The following is a 17,500-nucleotide window of genomic DNA, read 5'->3' as shown; positions in this document are numbered from 1 at the left end:
CTTTGTTATGTAAAATTCATCAAGCGATCCCTCTAAACGTCTCCAAGTGTGTCCGGGGCGCGGTGCCTCGTCAGCGTCTCCGGGCTTTGCAAAACACCGGCGGTGGGCGTCAATCACTCCTTCTTTCCCTGCCTCTTTATGCCCGACGCTCACGCCCAAGTTCCGGCCGCCGCCTCGCCGCCCGCCCACTCGAACACGTCCACCCATCCTGCTGCTGATGACGATATTTGTCATAAAGTGAAGCTGACCTCACCTCACCGACTCCCACCCGACAGAACACCCCCGCCATCAGAACACCAGGTAAATATTGTGTAGACGCCCGACCAGCTTGAACCGCTGCTCGCACGCATTTACACACACACACACACACACACACACACACACACACACACACATCTCCCGTTGAATCTCTTCATGGAATCCATCATCACCACCATCATCATCACCATCATCATAATCATTATCACCACCATTTTGACAACCGTGGAGGAAGCTGAGGAGCAATAAAGGAAAAGAAGAAAGTCTTAGAGTCCTAAGCTATGGGGGTGGGCGGAGTACAAAAGAGAAGTGGCGATGAAGGCAGGCATGGTGAAGGCTTACAGCAATCCTGGGGCAATGTGGGAGGAATAACGTAGTATATAGAAGGGCTCTAGGAAGGAAACTCGTAACTGCACGTAGGTGACGAACAGCAAATGAACATCGTCTTCTCTATTAGTACGTCGCTAGGTCACAGAAACAAGAGAGAGAGAGAGAAGAGAGAGAGAGAGAGAGAGAGAGAGAATAAAAAAAGCTAGAGGAGCTGAGCATTATGCCCTTTTGGAAGGAGGAAGGCGATATTGTGTGTATATAGGCGTGTGATGATATACCCTTGTATCAAATCTACTCTCACAGTATACCCTTCATTTTTTACATTGCACCTAGGAGGAAAACTGCCGGGAGTACTTGTGAGCTTCTCTGGTATTCTCACGATTGTTGTCTTGCTTAGCTCCGAGGCTTCGAAATATTGATGACTCGTTTCGCTTTCTCCTCATTTTTTTCTCCTCGCTGCACTTTTTTTTTTTTTTTCTTACCGTTCTCGTTTTGCTCTTCCTCTGAGTCCTCTCGGCGCCGATGTGAGTTTACTATTTGTTATTTAGCAATTTTCAACGGCATTGTCTTAACAGGAATAGAAAATAAATACGTTGTTCCTTGTACGAGTAGTATTACTGTTAATATAGTTGACTACTTCCTCTCTCTCTCTCTCTCTCTCTCTCTCTCTCTCTCTCTCTCTCTCTCTCTCTCTCTCTCTCTGTGTGTGTGTGTGTGTGTGTGTGTGTGTGTGTGTGTGTGTGTGTGTGTGTAACATTACCACACTGACAACCCATCAACATTATCACCACCACTACTACCACCACCACCACCACCACCACCACCACCACCACCACGACCGCCACCTCAAAATCATGGACACCTAGCCAGGTACACCTCTGCACACTCTTCATACATACACCTACATGCACCATAACACCTCCAGCCGCACCATTACAGTGTGTTGGGTGGCGCGGGGTGGGGTGAGGCCGGGTGGGGCGTGTGAGCGGAGTGGCGCGGGTTCACTAATCATTGTTCACCGCTCATTACTCTGTGAACGCGTATTTCACCGCCGCCAGACACCGCACTGACGTCTTGGGAGCATCTGTCCGAACCTTTGTGACACGCCGCCAGACACACCACGACCCGGGGACTGAAAATGTTAGGTATCGCTCGCGTCTCACCTTCTCGGCCCAGGTGCTAAAAGGGTGGTGGTGGTGGTGGTGATGGAGAGAGGGTGATCTGGTGGTGGTGGTCGTGGTGGTGGCTGGTTGTGGTCATAAATTTTTCCGTAATTGAAAACCGACGTCATGATCTGAGCTGGATATTTCTCTCTCTCTCTCTCTCTCTCTCTCTCTCTCTCTCTCTCTCTCTCTCTCTCTCTCTCTCTCTCTCTCTCTCTCTCTCTCTCTCTCTCTCTCTCTCTCTCTCTCTCTCTCTCTCTCTCTCTCTCTCTCTCTCTCTCTCTCTCTCTCTCTCTCTCTCTCTCTCTCTCTCTCTCTCTCTCTCTCTCTCTCTCTCTCTCTCTCTCTCTCTCTCTCTCTCTCTCTCTCTCTCTCTCTCTCTCTCTCTCTCTCTCTCTCTCTCTCTCTCTCTCTCTCTCTCTCTCTCTCTCTCTCTCTCTCTCTCTCTCTCTCTCTCTCTCTCTCTCTCTCTCTCTCTCTCTCTCTCTCTCTCTCTCTCTCTCTCTCTCTCTCTCTCTCTCTCTCTCTCTCTCTCTCTCTCTCTCTCTCTCTCTCTCTCTCTCTCTCTCTCTCTCTCTCTCTCTCTCTCTCTCTCTCTCTCTCTCTCTCTCTCTCTCTCTCTCTCTCTCTCTCTCTCTCTCTCTCTCTCTCTCTCTCTCTCTCTCTCTCTCTCTCTCTCTCTCTCTCTCTCTCTCTCTCTCTCTCTCTCTCTCTCTCTCTCTCTCTCTCTCTCTCTCTCTCTCTCTCTCTCTCTCTCTCTCTCTCTCTCTCTCTCTCTCTCTCTCTCTCTCTCTCTCTCTCTCTCTCTCTCTCTCTCTCTCTCTCTCTCTCTCTCTCTCTCTCTCTCTCTCTCTCTCTCTCTCTCTCTCTCTCTCTCTCTCTCTCTCTCTCTCTCTCTCTCTCTCTCTCTCTCTCTCTCTCTCTCTCTCTCTCTCTCTCTCTCTCTCTCTCTCTCTCTCTCTCTCTCTCTCTCTCTCTCTCTCTCTTTTTTTTTTTTTTTATTTAAACAAAACTTAATACAAAGGAACATGTACCCAAAGGCGCACTGTCGTGTGCTACCTATTCTAAAGGGTACTACAATCTATTTCTCTACAATATTTACAAGACTTAAAAATAGATAATATACAAGATGGTCAGCATGTAAATGGAGCACTATTCGTTTCACTTCACTAGCACTATTCACGCACTGCACTACACTGAGTGTCACGTCACAAAGAGTGTCAGAGGAGTTGGCAGTGTCTGTCTCCACTTATGTGCCATCAGTTTGACACTGTGTGTTCATCTCCTGGACGTGAGGCACCGCGGCCGTGAACAAGTTCCACATCCTGGAGACGCGTCCTGCGAAGGTGCGTTGATGCTGACACCCGTGGGATCGCGGCACCTCTACGGCGTCACCACCATTGAGCACCGTTCTCGTGCTCCGTGCGGTGACTCTTAGAGGATGACGCAGCCCTGCCAGATGTGGCACTCTTTGCACCTGTGCCTTATGGAACACTACGATCGCCGCCACGTCTCTGCGGTGTTCCAGTGAATCAAGGGACGCTCAGGCTCTGGGTGAGGTGGTAGTGCAGCATCTACTAGCCGTATGGCGCGGCGTTGGATGCTGTCCAGTCTCCTTCTGTGTGTGGCGGCACAGGACATCCAGGAGAGAGCTGCGTATTCAAGGTGGGGCCGCACCTGTGCCTTGTACAGCAGCAGTCTCCCCTTCCTGTCGAGGAAACTGGCGATCCTTCTGAGAGCGGAGATCCTGTGAGAGGCTTTCTTGGCAATGGTTTTGACATGCCTGTCAAACCTCAGCCCTCGATCCACCTCCACTCCAAGTATCTTGACGTCATCTTGGGTGGGAGAGCAGCGCCAAAGACAACTTTCCTGCCATTGCTGCCATGGCGGCTGGGGACCGAGACAACCATTGCTTGTGTCTTCTCCGGCGCGAATGTCACTTGCCAGCGAGCACCCCACTCCTTTATCACTCGTAGCTGCTGATTGATGGCCTCAGCAGCCCGCCCACTGTCCTGGCGTGGATAGGTATAGGAGAGGGTGCAGTCATCAGCATAGGCCTGACTCCTGGCAGTAGCTGGAGAAGATCATCCACGTAGATATTCCACAGGGTGGGCCAAGAATTGAACCCTGTGGCACTGATGCCTCCACAGGCAGGGACTCAGATGTTTGCCCACAACCACCTTGAGGCTTCTGTCCTGCAGGTAATTTCCCAGTCGGGATGCCTTTAGCACGTATAATCTCTCTCTCTCTCTCTCTCTCTCTCTCTCTCTCTCTCTCTCTCTCTCTCTCCTCTCTCTCTCTCTCTCTCTCTCTCTCTCTCTCTCTCTCTCTCTCTCTCTCTCTCTCTCTCTCTCTCTCTCTCTCTCTCTCTCTCTCTCTCTCTCTCTCTCTCTCTCTCTCTCTCTCTCTCTCTCTCTCTCTCTCTCTCTCTCTCTCTCTCTCTCTCTCTCTCTCTCTCTCTCTCTCTCTCTCTCTCTCTCTCTCTCTCTCTCTCTCTCTCTCTCTCTCTCTCTCTCTCTCTCTCTCTCTCTCTCTCTCTCTCTCTCTCTCTCTCTCTCTTTTTTTTTTTTTTTTTTTTAAACAAAACTTAATACAAAGGAACATGTACCCAAAGGCGCACTGTCGTGTGCTACCTATTCTAAAGGGTACTACAATCTATTTCTCTACAATATTTACAAGACTTAAAAATAGATAATATACAAGATGGTCAGCATGTAAATGGAGCACTATTCGTTTCACTTCACTAGCACTATTCACGCACTGCACTACACTGAGTGTCACGTCACAAAGAGTGTCAGAGGAGTTGGCAGTGTCTGTCTCCACTTATGTGCCATCAGTTTGACACTGTGTGTGTTCATCTCCTGGACGTGAGGCACCGCGGCCGTGAACAAGTTCCACATCCTGGAGACGCGTCCTGCGAAGGTGCGTTGATGCTGACACCCGTGGGATCGCGGCACCTCTACGGCGTCACCACCATTGAGCACCGTTCTCGTGCTCCGTGCGGTGACTCTTAGAGGATGACGCAGCCCTGCCAGATGTGGCACTCTTTGCACCTGTGCCTTATGGAACACTACGATCGCCGCCACGTCTCTGCGGTGTTCCAGTGAATCAAGGGGACGCTCAGGCTCTGGGTGAGGTGGTAGTGCAGCATCTACTAGCCGTATGGCGCGGCGTTGGATGCTGTCCAGTCTCCTTCTGTGTGTGGCGGCACAGGACATCCAGGAGAGCTGCGTATTCAAGGTGGGGCCGCACCTGTGCCTTGTACAGCAGCAGTCTCCCCTTCCTGTCGAGGAAACTGGCGATCCTTCTGAGCGGAGATCCTGTGAGAGGCTTTCTTGGCAATGGTTTTGACATGCCTGTCAAACCTCAGCCCTCGATCCACCTCCACTCCAAGTATCTTGACGTCATCTTGGGTGGGAGAGCAGCAACGCCAAAGACAACTTTCCTGCCATTGCTGCCATGGCGGCTGGGGACCGAGAGACAACCATTGCTTGTGTCTTCTCCGGCGCGAATGTCACTTGCCAGCGAGCACCCCACTCCTTTATCACTCGTAGCTGCTGATTGATGGCCTCAGCAGCCCGCCCACTGTCCTGGCGTGGATAGGTATAGGAGAGGGTGCAGTCATCAGCATAGGCCATGACTCCTGGCAGTAGCTGGAGAAGATCATCCACGTAGATATTCCACAGGGTGGGCCAAGAATTGAACCCTGTGGCACTGATGCCTCCACAGGCAGGGACTCAGATGTTTGCCCGTTGACAACCACCTTGAGGCTTCTGTCCTGCAGGTAATTTCCCAGAGTCGTAGCAAGCCACCCTGGATGCCTTTAGCACGAAGCTTTTCTAGTAATCCGTTGTGCCATACTTTATCAAAAGCTCCTGCTATGTCCAAAGCAACCACTATAGTGTCCTTGCCGTCGTCGAGGGCGTCCTGCCAATGCCTGGTGAGAAGCATCATTAGGTCGGAGGTTGACCTTCCAGGTCTGAACCCAAACTGTTGGTCTGAGAGGAGGGCATTGTCCTTGAGATGGCTACACACCACCTCTGCCACGACCCTCTCAAACACTTTACCCACCACTGACAACAGGGATATGGGTCTGTAGTTTTTTGGGTCCGTCCTGGAGCTTTTTGTGTGCAGGAACTACTCGAGCCTCCTTCCACACTGAAGGCCAGACGTTTTCCCGTACACAAGTTGTGAACTTGGGTGAGAGGGGCAGCCAGTTCCTGGGAGCATCGCTTCAGCAGGTGCGGGCTGATGTCATCAGGGCCGGTGGCTTTCTGTGTGTCCAGCCCCGCAATAATCGCTTCACCTGCTGATGCGTCACCTCCACCATGGTGACAGTCTTCTCACATTGCTGGACCAGCTGAGGCGGTGGCTGCTGTGGATTCCCGACCTTCATTTTCCAGCAAACAAGGAAGCCAGCAACTGTGCCCTCTCCTTACTGCTGGTGGCGACAGTACCGTCCTGCTTGCTGAGGGAGGGATGGATTCTTGGTGGCCAGTTCCTTGTTTGTCCTTAACAAGAGACCACCAAGTTTTGTTTCCTACGCCAGTGCCACACAGTTTCCGGCGCAGGCTTTCCTCCCACTTTTTTAAGGCCCACTTGCTGGTTACCACCATCCTCCTGCATGCAGCCCTGTGCAGGTCCTTGTTGCGCCGAGTCGGGTTCCTCTTGTAGCGGAGCCAGGCAGCATACTTTGCCTCTCTCTGGAGGGCGAGAAGGTGAGAGGTGAGTGCAAGTGCTTCACTCTCTGCTCCTCCCTGTAGCAAAGTGGCCCATGGGGTCTCTCTCTCTCTCTCTCTCTCTCTCTCTCTCTCTCTCTCTCTCTCTCTCTCTCTCTCTCTCTCTCTCTCTCTCTCTCTCTCTCTCTCTCTCTCTCTCTCTCTCTCTCTCTCTCTCTCTCTCTCTCTCTCTCTCTCTCTCTCTCTCTCTCTCTCTCTCTCTCTCTCTCTCTCTCTCTCTCTCTCTCTCTCTCTCTCTCTCTCTCTCTCTCTCTCTCTCTCTCTCTCTCTCTCTCTCTCTCTCTCTCTCTCTCTCTCTCTCTCTCTCTCTCTCTCTCTCTCTCTCTCTCTCTCTCTCTCTCTCTCTCTCTCTCTCTCTCTCTCTCTCTCTCTCTCTCTCTCTCTCTCTCTCTCTCTCTCTCTCTCTCTCTCTCTCTCTCTCTCTCTCTCTCTCTCTCTCTCTCTCTCTCTCTCTCTCTCTCTCTCTCTCTCTCTCTCTCTCTCTCTCTCTCTCTCTCTCTCTCTCTCTCTCTCTCTCTCTCTCTCTCTCTCTCTCTCTCTCTCTCTCTCTCTCTCTCTCTCTCTCTCTCTCTCTCTCTCTCTCTCTCTCTCTCTCTCTCTCTCTCTCTCTCTCTCTCTCTCTCTCTCTCTCTCTCTCTCTCTCTCTCTCTCTCTCTCTCTCTCTCTCTCTCTCTCTCTCTCTCTCTCTCTCTCTCTCTCTCTCTCTCTCTCTCTCTCTCTCTCTCTCTCTCTCTCTCTCTCTCTCTCTCTCTCTCTCTCTCTCTCTCTCTCTCTCTCTCTCTCTCTCTCTCTCTCTCTCTCTCTCTCTCTCTCTCTCTCTCTCTCTCTCTCTCTCTCTCTCTCTCTCTCTCTCTCTCTCTCTCTCTCTCTCTCTCTCTCTCTCTCTCTCTCTCTCTCTCTCTCTCTCTCTCTCTCTCTCTCTCTCTCTCTCTCTCTCTCTCTCTCTCTCTCTCTCTCTCTCTCTCTCTCTCTCTCTCTCTCTCTCTCTCTCTCTCTCTCTCTCTCTCTCTCTCTCTCTCTCTCTCTCTCTCTCTCTCTCTCTCTCTCTCTCTCTCTCTCTCTCTCTCTCTCTCTCTCTCTCTCTCTCTCTCTCTCTCTCTCTCTCTCTCTCTCTCTCTCTCTCTCTCTCTCTCTCTCTCTCTCTCTCTCTCTCTCTCTCTCTCTCTCTCTCTCTCTCTCTCTCTCTCTCTCTCTCTCTCTCTCTCTTCTCTCTCTCTCTCTCTCTCTCTCTCTCTCTCTCTCTCTCTCTCTCTCTCTCTCTCTCTCTCTCTCTCTCTGTGTGTGTTCTGTGTGTGTGTGTGTGTGTGTGTGTGTGTGTGTGTGTGTGTGTTGGTGTTCTTTGTATATATTAATATCAATTCCTCCTTCACGTCCTCCATAATTTCCTTCCTCCTCCTCTATCGCTTTGTCATGTATCTTCACCAACATTATCCTCCTTTTACACATATTTTTGTATGTAGTATGGCTTCCGTTTCTGCTCCTCCTCCTCCTCCTCCTCCTCCTCTTCTTCCTTTTCCTTTTTCAGATCTTTCACATCTTCCATCTATGCTAATTCTCCTTCAACAAATATTTCCTTTCCTGATATTTTTCCTCGTCCTCCTTGTCCACCTCCTCTTCCTCCTCTTGCTGGTGCTGGTGCTGGTGCTACTGGGACCTTCTCACGGTGTCTCGGTTCACACGATTCAGGCTAATGGACCACACCTTCCGCGCTATCTCTCAATCTCACCATCATCTTCAGGTTTCTCCTCCTCCTACTCCTCCTCCTCCTAAGATCGGTAGGACCCAACAGGTGTGGTGGTGTATGTTGTTCGTTGGTCTTTATGGATGGTTTGGTGTTGGCTCCTCTGAGGTGAGCAGCGATAAACAATGACCGTCACCGTGCGTGTAATGAACCTGGTTCCTTGTGCCGCTCACGGAGTTTATAAGTTGAAACTAACAGTAGCTGCAGTGCGCGTCTGGTGCTGCTCCGACAAGCATTATAAAGGAGCTATCTTGTGATGATGGGATTGCTTTTCTATACATAACAATGTAGATATCATGAAAAACTCGAGGAAATTGTATGTAAAGCATTTATAGCAAATTCAAGTCAACGTTCGGACCATATATTGACAAAAAACTGTTCATCTTCATTAAAATACTTGTTTTTCTCATTTTAAAAATCTGTAATGATGCGATGAGATAGAACTTTGTCAAACTATCAGAGTCAACGTTCAATCCATTCAGTGGTAATGGAGGAAACTTTTTCTTGCGTGACAAGTTTATCTTTTATCGAAAGAAGTCATGATATAAAAAAAATAAATTAATTACCTGTAAAAACTTGGTGATAAAATAAACAAATATATAAAAATTAATGTACATGTATAGCTTATCAAGTCGATGGTTTAGTTTAGTCAGCCTGGGATGGCGAGCAGTGTGTGCAGTTTGTGCCACTGTTGTCGTAGTTTATCGTTTAAGGTCCTGACGACGGTGTCTCCCCGAAATGTGTGGTGAATGCGGAGGTCAGGTGTTGAGGAACAAGAGTGGGAAGAAGAGGGTGAGAGAGAAAATTATCAATAACAAGAAACGTACTGAGAGAGAGAGAGAGAGAGAGAGAGAGAGAGAGAGAGAGAGACTTGCCCTTTGAGAGTGGCGGCACATTAGGTATTGGAATGAAAGTAAGACTCCAATGATAGGAGTAACATTAAGGAAGTGGCGTCGGTGTGGCGCTGATGTACACTTGCCGCTGTTAAAGAGAGTACGATGTGGTGGTAAGACTTTTTCTTTTTATCAGTTTTTTATGTAAATGTTACATAACATTTTTTGAGTAATTAACATTCATCTCGAGAAAGTTAGTGTGTTTGTGTGTTCGTGTGTGTTTGTTCTATGCCAGGTGTTGTGTTCAGTGAGCGAACCATGATGCATCTCCCTCTAAGAAATATAAAAGGAAAAAAGAAAGACATCATCATCTTTTTTTACTGCATTGCTAATCTATCTGTTCAGCGCGTGACCGTCCCATTAAAAGGACATACAACCCCAAGACATTCACTGTTCACTCGTTCAAACTCTCAAGAAACACTTGCTTCGGTCGGTGTCGCTGCTTCATACTGGTAGTGGTGGTGGTGGTGGTGGTGGTGATGCGTGTCGCCCTCTGGAGGCAGCGGGGCGCTCCTTGAAGCTTCTAAGAGACTACTTGGCTTCAACACCTCGATTAAATGTAGAAGTATGGCCGTAGAATTATTTGGTGCTTTGAGTGTTGAAGAATAGTGTGTGTGTGTGTGTGTGTGTGTGTGTGTGTGTGTGTGTGTGTGTGTGTGTGTGCTCGCGCGCGCGCGCAGTGCAGCACACACATGTGAGGTGGTGTCGGTACATGAGGCGTGATTGCCGCCGCCGCCGCAGTGATGGAGGCGCTCCCCGCTGCGCTGCGTCCCGGGAAACACGCATACCTACAGAAGTGTGCAGGATCGTACGTGGTGTGAATGGCAATGGAAGGCGACGCATAAAGCTAGCGGGAGCGCCCAGGCCCAGGGTATTAATTTAGCCACTCGCGCGCAGACATATGGGAGGTGGCAGCCAGCAGCCCTTTCATGTCGCCGCCCGACCACCCTACCGAGGCAGAGTGGGCCGCACCAGTCCATCCATTGCTCGCTGAAGGGTCACCCACACCTCGCTTTATGGGTCGTAGATGTGCGGAACGGGAGGCTGTACGAGCGAGGCGCAACTCTGTCGACGGTGTGTTTGGTGAGGGAAGGACAAGGCCGGGTCAAGAGCGGAGGGGCGGGCGGTGGCCCACTCTGGCGCTCCTCGGGGGTGTGAAATGGTATGCGCACCCCGCTGCCTCTAGACTCTTGGTTCGTTCCACTGGAAATATATTTGCTTTTCGCGGGCGGCGGCCGTGGCTGTGTGCGGCGGATTGTGGATGGGGAGTAGGGGAGGGAGAGTGGAGGAAAGGGATAAAGGAGTAAAGTGTGGGGGGGATAAAGAGAAGCTGCATAAGTATGCAGGTATAGAGAAGGGGGGCGCTGTAAACACAGCATTGTGCAAGCCGTTGGTGTTCATGGAGGCGTCGCTGCAGCAGAGAGTGGCGGTGCGTTTGCTGGGCGGAAAGGGAGAGTATTTAAGAAGATGAAGAGAAAGAGACTTAGGAGAGTCGCCACACGGGGAATGAAAGGACGCTTGTTTTATTGGTGTCTCGCCGTAAACACCATTCCGGGTTGCGAAGGTGACAGCGGCGTCACACCACAAGGCGTGTTACGATCCCTCACGTGTGTGAACTCTCTTTAGACTTTTGTGTGGGACAGGAAGCACTGGGGTCCTAGCATGGTCCTCACTGCCGCTACCACCGTCACTACCACCAATGCTATCACAAGTTCACAACCACCACCACCACACAGACGGGGCCACGCCTCAGGCTTGTCTGCGGCTCTTCACGTCACAGCGCGAAATTGTCTTCATTTCCAGAACTAGTACGTGAGGCCAATGGGGGACGGCCCACCGACGGTGGGCCTCCGCTCCTTGCCCGCGGCCAACAAACTGCCAGTATTAATCAAAGCGGTGTCCTCCGGGACTGCCACTTATCAGTGTGGCAAGTCAGGCCTTGTATTTACTAAACCGCGAGTGTCCTCCCCCTCCTTCCCTCCCTCTCAGGGGACTGTGTGCCAGCATCCAGCACCCTTGACTGGTGGTGGCAGGGGTGCCTGCTGCTGTGTGTGCCTTGACGCGCCCATTGTAAGCAGGGATGGCAGGGGTGCCTGATGCTCTGTGTGCCTTGACGCGCTCATTGTAAGCAGGGGTGGCAGGGATACCTGCTGCTCTGTGTGCCTTAATTATGCAGGAAGAGCAAGGACGCCTCTTCCTTCACTTATGCGTGCATGTCCGTCGCACCCCTTGGTGGTGGTGGTGGTGGTGGTAGTGGTGGTGCCTCTCGCCCTACCGTGTGTCTCAACACCTGCTGCCAAAGACAAGGAGGCTCTGCAAAGTTATATAGATAATTCGCATATCTTTTTCTCTACGGGAAAGTCATCACTGTGTCGTTATTCATTCCTTGAATCTTTTTTGCGCTGGATGATTCTTGATAACGTAAGGTAAGCTCGCTGCGAACAGGGAAAATATTTGTGAGTGCAGGTGAGCAGCGACGGACGGCGGGCGGTGGCCGCTGCGGCGTGCCGACCTGCTTCGTGCCGATTCAAATTTGATATGTTCTTGTGGCGTGAGGCGGGCACTGCGCTGCTGTGACTGGCGCCGCCGCCCACACCTTATGGATAGCGGCTCAAAAACTACTTGCAAGGGACACGACAATGTATAGCGGTAGAATATACCATCCAGGAATGTGGAGAGGAAAGCGTTTGTTCCATTAATGAACACAACTCTCCCTCTCCCGCACCCTCCCTCGCTCCCTCCCTCCCTTCCCCCCTTCCTGTAAGCACTGTCGGTGTAATTACAGACACGGCAATCAGAGAAACTTGGTTTCTGCTCTGCGGGGATCGCGGGTACTTAGTCTTGGTCGGTCCGTATCTATGTTTTAATATTTTCAAGCTGGCGGGGGTGAACCTGATGAGGAGGCTTGGTCTGGCCACCGCTCCGCCACCTGACGCCTCGTCTGGGCCCAGGATCTCAGCGTGGCGAAGAGAGGACGTGTTGCCTTCTGTCTCATGGAGGGAGGAGGAGAGCTGTGCTGGCAGAGTTCTGGGAGGTAGGGCAACACTTGCGGCGAGGAAACAAAGTGAGAGGGTTAGATTGAAGTACTGATGGCCCAGCAGTAGTAGCTGACCAGTAGTATACATTGAATAACTGCTGCTGCTACTGATGATGATGATGATGATGATGATGATGATGATGATGATGCTGATGCTGTTCAGAGAGAGAGAGAGAGAGAGAGAGAGAGAGAGAGAGAGAGAGAGAGAGAGAGAGAGAGAGAGAGAGAGAGAGAGAGGAATGGCATGATATATTAGTGAAACACACACACACACACACACACACACACACACACACACACACACACACACACACACACACACACACACACACACACACACACACACACACACACACTCTCTCTCAAGTTTTTTTTTTTTCCCATTTTTCCTGCTTTATTCTTTCTCAGCTTCTTTCCTCCTCTCATTCCTTCTCTCTTTTTATCACGCCTTCTTACATCACCCTTCCCGCCACTTGCTGACTGACTGACAAACTGACTGACTTACTGACTAACTGACCGACTGACTGACTGAATGACTGACTGTATACAGGTACTGCACGTATATACGCATCATGAAACTATGTCCTGGTGTAGAATAACTGCTAATGACTGGCTGAGTTCCTATTGTAGACTAAGAGTACCTGTTTGGAAGGATTTTGACTGGGTTTTGACCGAGTAACTCAAGACATGTACACTAATGGATGCTGATATCCTACTCACTAATATTACACGATGAATGATAAAAAGAGGCTGCTATTGATTGTTAGGTAGTAGTAATAGTAGTAGTAGTAGTAGTAGTAGTAGTAGTAGTAATTGTTAGGTAGTAGTAGTAGTAGTAGTAGTAGTAGTAGTAGTAGTAGTAGTAGTAGTAGTAGTAGTAGTAGTAGTAGTAGTAGTAGTAGTAGTAGTAGTAGTGGTAGTACTAGTAGTAGTAGTAGTAGTAGATAGTAGTAGTAGAGAGAGAGAGATAATAGCTTTTATGACGAGAGAGAGAGAGAGAGAGAGAGAGAGAGAGAGAGAGAGAGAGAGAGAGAGAGAGAGAGAGAGAGAGAGAGAGAGAGAGAGAGAGAGAGAGGAGAGGGAGAGGGGAACAAACACGGGGAGAAGAGTGTGGCGGGGATAAGAAGCAGGAGGTAGCTAAAGAGTTGAGGAAGGAAGAGCGGAGGCAGCAAGGCACTGCAACAGAGAGAGAGAGAGAGAGAGAGAGAGAGAGAGAGAGAGAGAGAGAGAGAGAGAGAGAGAGAGAGAGAGAGAGAGAGAGAGAGAGAGAGAGAGAGAGAGAGAGAGAGAGAGAGAGAGAGAGAGAGAGAGAGAGAGAGAGAGAGAGTGTTACAAGGAGGAGACAGGGAGGGCAGGAGTAAAGGGAAGGAGATGGAGGATAGCACTAGGAGGAGGAGGAGGAGGAGGAGGAGGAGGAGGAGGAGGAGGAGGAGGAGGAGGCGGAGGAGGAGGCGGCAAGGGATGATAGCAAGGTAGCGGGGGCAGGCAGCAGTAAAGAAGGCCAGGGATAGTGGGAAGGAGGGAAGAGGAGGGGAAGTGAAGGGAGGGAAGGGGAGGGGAAGTGAAGGGAGGAGAGGAGAAGAGAGGAGGGAAGGGAAAGGGAGGGGAAGGGAGGGGATGGGAGGAGAGGAGGCTCACTCAGGTAATAACAGGTTTGCCGAGGGATGATAAGTCGCAGGAACAATCAGAAGAGCCATTCAGATACACTCAATAAATTGTGTTCCGCGAAGAGCCGCGCTGGATTCGTCCCTCCTCTGATATATCGAGAGAGAGAGAGAGAGAGAGAGAGAGAGAGAGAGAGAGAGAGAGAGAGAGAGAGAGAGAGAGAGAGAGAGAGAGAGAGAGAGAGAGAGAGAGAGAGAGAGAGAGAGAGAGAGACTAATGATTTTGAATGTGTTTTTCTAATGGGTGAGGCAGCTGGTGATAGGTGATGGGTGTAGAGTGTAGCCAGGGTGAAGGGTGTAGCCAGGGTGAAGGGTGTAGCCAGGGTGTATTCAGGGTGACGGGTGCAGAATATTTAGTCAGGGTGAAGGGTGTAGCCAGGGTGTATTCAGGGTGACGGGTGTAGAGTGTAGCCAGGGTGAAGGGTGTAACCAGGGTGTATTCAGGGTAATGGGTGTATAGAGTGTAGCCAGGGTGTATTCAGGGTGAAGAGTGTAGAGTGTAGCCAGGGTGAAGGGTGTAGCCAGGGTGTATTTAGAGTGATGGTAGAGATGTTTAGTGTCTTCTCTCTAAACAGACATACCTACCCTATTTCCACCGAGCGTCCTTTTAAAAACATGTCTATGGTCTTCAGTTAAAGCTCTGCCATCAAACACCACCACCACCACCACCAACAACAACCTGCTAATTACTGAGTCTGAGCCATTCACACCATTTGTCATATTTTCTTGATGTATGTATATATTTTTTTTCACTTTCGATCTATATTAAGAAAAAAAATGCGCCATGAGAAGGGTTTTTTTTCAGCAGTTTTTTCGGTTTCTGTTAAATTCACGAATGTTTCTTGGCGTGGTGAGGAAAAAGTAGAGTGTAGCCACCGGTGTGTGTGTGTGTGTGTGTGTGTGTGTGTGTGTGTGTGTGTGTGTGTGTGTACATTGAAAACAGTCATGCATAGTGTTACATTTCACATCACCGAAGTTTCTAAGCATGTAAACTCACCTTTCCTTCTCTCTTTCCCTTCTGTCCTTGCCTATCTCCCTTCTCTCTCTCTCTCTTTCTCGCAATGTGTGACCTCTGGCGGTACTAATTATGGCCTGTTCACCCGCTGGTCGATCCCCGGGGAGTAAGTGTTGTTAGTTTTCTCTCTCTCTCTCTCTCTCTCTCTCTCTCTCTCTCTCTCTCTCTCTCTCTCTCTCTCTCTCTCTCTCTCTCTCTCTCTCTCTCTCTCTCTCTCTCTCTCTCTCTCTCTCTCTCTCTCTCTCTCTCTCTCTCTCTCTCTCTCTCTCTCTCTCTCTCTCTCTCTCTCTCTCTCTCTCTCTCTCTCTCTCTCTCATTATTATTGTTATTATTATTATTATTATTATTATTATCATTATTTCTATGATTATTACTATTATTATTATTGTTGTTGCTGCTGTTGTTATTTATGTTTTCCCAACGTTATTTTTACACTCACCTGAGCTGCTTCCCTTCTTCCCTTACCAATGTAAATAGAGATTGGACAATGAGTAGGAGTTTGCTTGTATTAATGACACTGAGAAGAATTTACAGTTTGTTTCATTCCTGTCTCTTCAGTAGTGAGAGGATGATGAGGGATGAGAGGAAGGAGACTTGTATAATGAGACTGCTGAAGGAAGGAACTAAGGAATGACTTAGACTGGCTACCTTGCATTATTCCTGCCTTCCCTCCCTGGTGGCGGCGAGCTGCATGCATGGTTGCCTGACCTTGCACTACAAAGAGTTGGCAAAATATCATCATTGAGTTGTCAGGACGAGATATATGGTCACTTGAACCGATACTCACTGCGGCTTTCCTTACTCTAACCATTGGTCTTGAAAGCAGTCGCCCAAACCCTTTACTTCTCTATATTTCAGGGTCACGTCTGGCTCCAGCTGTGTGTGTGATGGATGGGCTGGAGTCGGCGACCAGCCACTGCTGCCCTTCCTCCCCGGAGTGGCGGCCCTCGCAGCCCCCAACTCCCCAGTCCAGCCCCATGCAAACCACAACACCACGATTGAGGGCGGTGAGTGTTCTGCAAACCTTAGCCCATATTTAGAAATGCTTTGTTCTCTCACCACGACTATTTTCTGTTAATCATGTAGAACCCCTTCAGTACTGGGAGAATTTTTACCTTGAAATTTGTGTACGATTAGACCATTTTATTGACATTAGGAAGGGTCTATATGGAGGTCAGAAGATTAATGGCAAAAGTATTCACTACTTTAATACCACACATTAGTTTCTGAAGCTGTATAAAATCACCAAATAGTAAGCAGAATGAATATGGAAACGCGTTCCGGTACTGAAGGTGTTAATCTTTCGTTATAACCTTAAAAATATCCTAAAAATCCTGTGTCAGCTCAATTAGAGCCTTATGAATATTGTGGAGGTGCGAGGCAGGTATTTCAGAAATGTTCCTTTGCGTACATCGTATGTGTAATGGAGGCTGGATGAAAAGAATAATACTAAAGTGACGTTTGGTAATGATCCACTAAAAAAAAGGGAAAAAAATAACATATTCCTTAGGGATTTTGCCAGTTCAGTTCCAGAGATGTTTTAGTGAAGCGTTTCAAGTCATGTAGATGTGAAAAAAAAAATAGAAAGAGTTCATCAGTGAAAGGGATGAAAGAGCGAGTAGAAAGGTTAAGTCTTGCACTCATGTGACAATAAGTATTTTTTGTTCACCGAGGCACTAGTGTGGTGGCGGTGGTGGTGGTGGTGATGTAGGGTTAATTCTGCATGCGAATTATGGTGGGATTGTAGTAATGTGTGGGCGGTGGTGCGGTGTAGTCTAGTGATATTATAATATAATAATATAAGTTTGGGAGCGTGATATGTTACGACAGATTTATCTTTGTTTGCTTCTTTGTTTATATAAGTCAGGACAGCGGCTCAGAAAGGCAATACTGGTGAAAAATTACAAAAATTTCACAAAGGGTGTTAATCTCTTCAGTAAGTTGTCCGAAACTAATGACTACTTTGCATCTTACTTTGTGGCAATACTATTTCTTAGAAGAAAGATAGTCGTTTTGGATACAAATTAATCTACATTTCTGTTGCATGAGTGAAATGAGGAAGAGGCAGAGAGCGGGGAACAGAGGCGGTCACGTGACGAACACTTGTACAAAACTAAAAGAAGGCGAGGGAACAGAGGGCAGCACAGACAAACCTGTTAAGCTTGACCAGGTTGTCTTGTGATGTGATGAGCCACACTGCACAATGCTGCGTTTCTCTCCATCACAGCTCCGTATTGCTCTCTCACCACGACTATTTTCCAAGACCACAGATATTATCTGGGTTTTAAAGACTGTTTCTCCAGTATATTGTAGAAATATTGTCAATCTGCCTCAAGAACAGTTGAAATACCATTAAAAATGTCATGTAAATAAAGCCTTTTGAAATAGTGAAGGTGAAACGCAGAGATATTTGAGAATACTAGTCATATTTTGATCTTTGAGAATAATGTTGTATAAAATGCCTTAGCCCATATCATAGTGTACTGTGCTTACCCTACCACCCCGCCAAGTTCCGTCCCGCCTCGACCAGTCGCGTCGCCCCTGTGCCGGCAGGAGGGTGCAGGTAGAGGCGCCCCGGTAGCCGCAGCTCCTCTGGTAAATCAACAGCCTCCGCCACTACTAATGATCCGCCATTACCATGTTATTAATGATCTCACGCC

The 17,500-nt window shown here is 49.0% G+C and overlaps 1 long non-coding RNA gene across 2 annotated transcripts in view; it reads left to right on the top strand.

The window, feature by feature from the left end:
- Positions 1-241: 241 nt before the first annotated feature.
- Positions 242-17,500, top strand: part of LOC123520103 — a 31,773-nt gene continuing 14,514 nt past the window's right edge. Inside the window, exons 1-4 of one of the 2 annotated variants that reach the window (XR_006679170.1) lie at positions 242-300; positions 12,002-12,158; positions 15,399-15,563; positions 15,699-15,847. This is a non-coding gene — a long non-coding RNA (uncharacterized LOC123520103). Of the gene's footprint in view, positions 301-12,001; positions 12,159-15,398; positions 15,848-17,500 lie in introns of both variants that reach the window. The other variant, XR_006679171.1, reaches the window with a different exon arrangement.

The sequence above is a fragment of the Portunus trituberculatus genome, chromosome 46 (genome assembly GCF_017591435.1).
Source record: "Portunus trituberculatus isolate SZX2019 chromosome 46, ASM1759143v1, whole genome shotgun sequence".
NCBI classification, from domain to species: Eukaryota; Metazoa; Arthropoda; class Malacostraca; order Decapoda; family Portunidae; genus Portunus; species Portunus trituberculatus.
The sequence above is the reverse complement of the archived record's forward strand: the minus strand, read 5'-3'. Positions and strand labels throughout refer to the sequence as shown.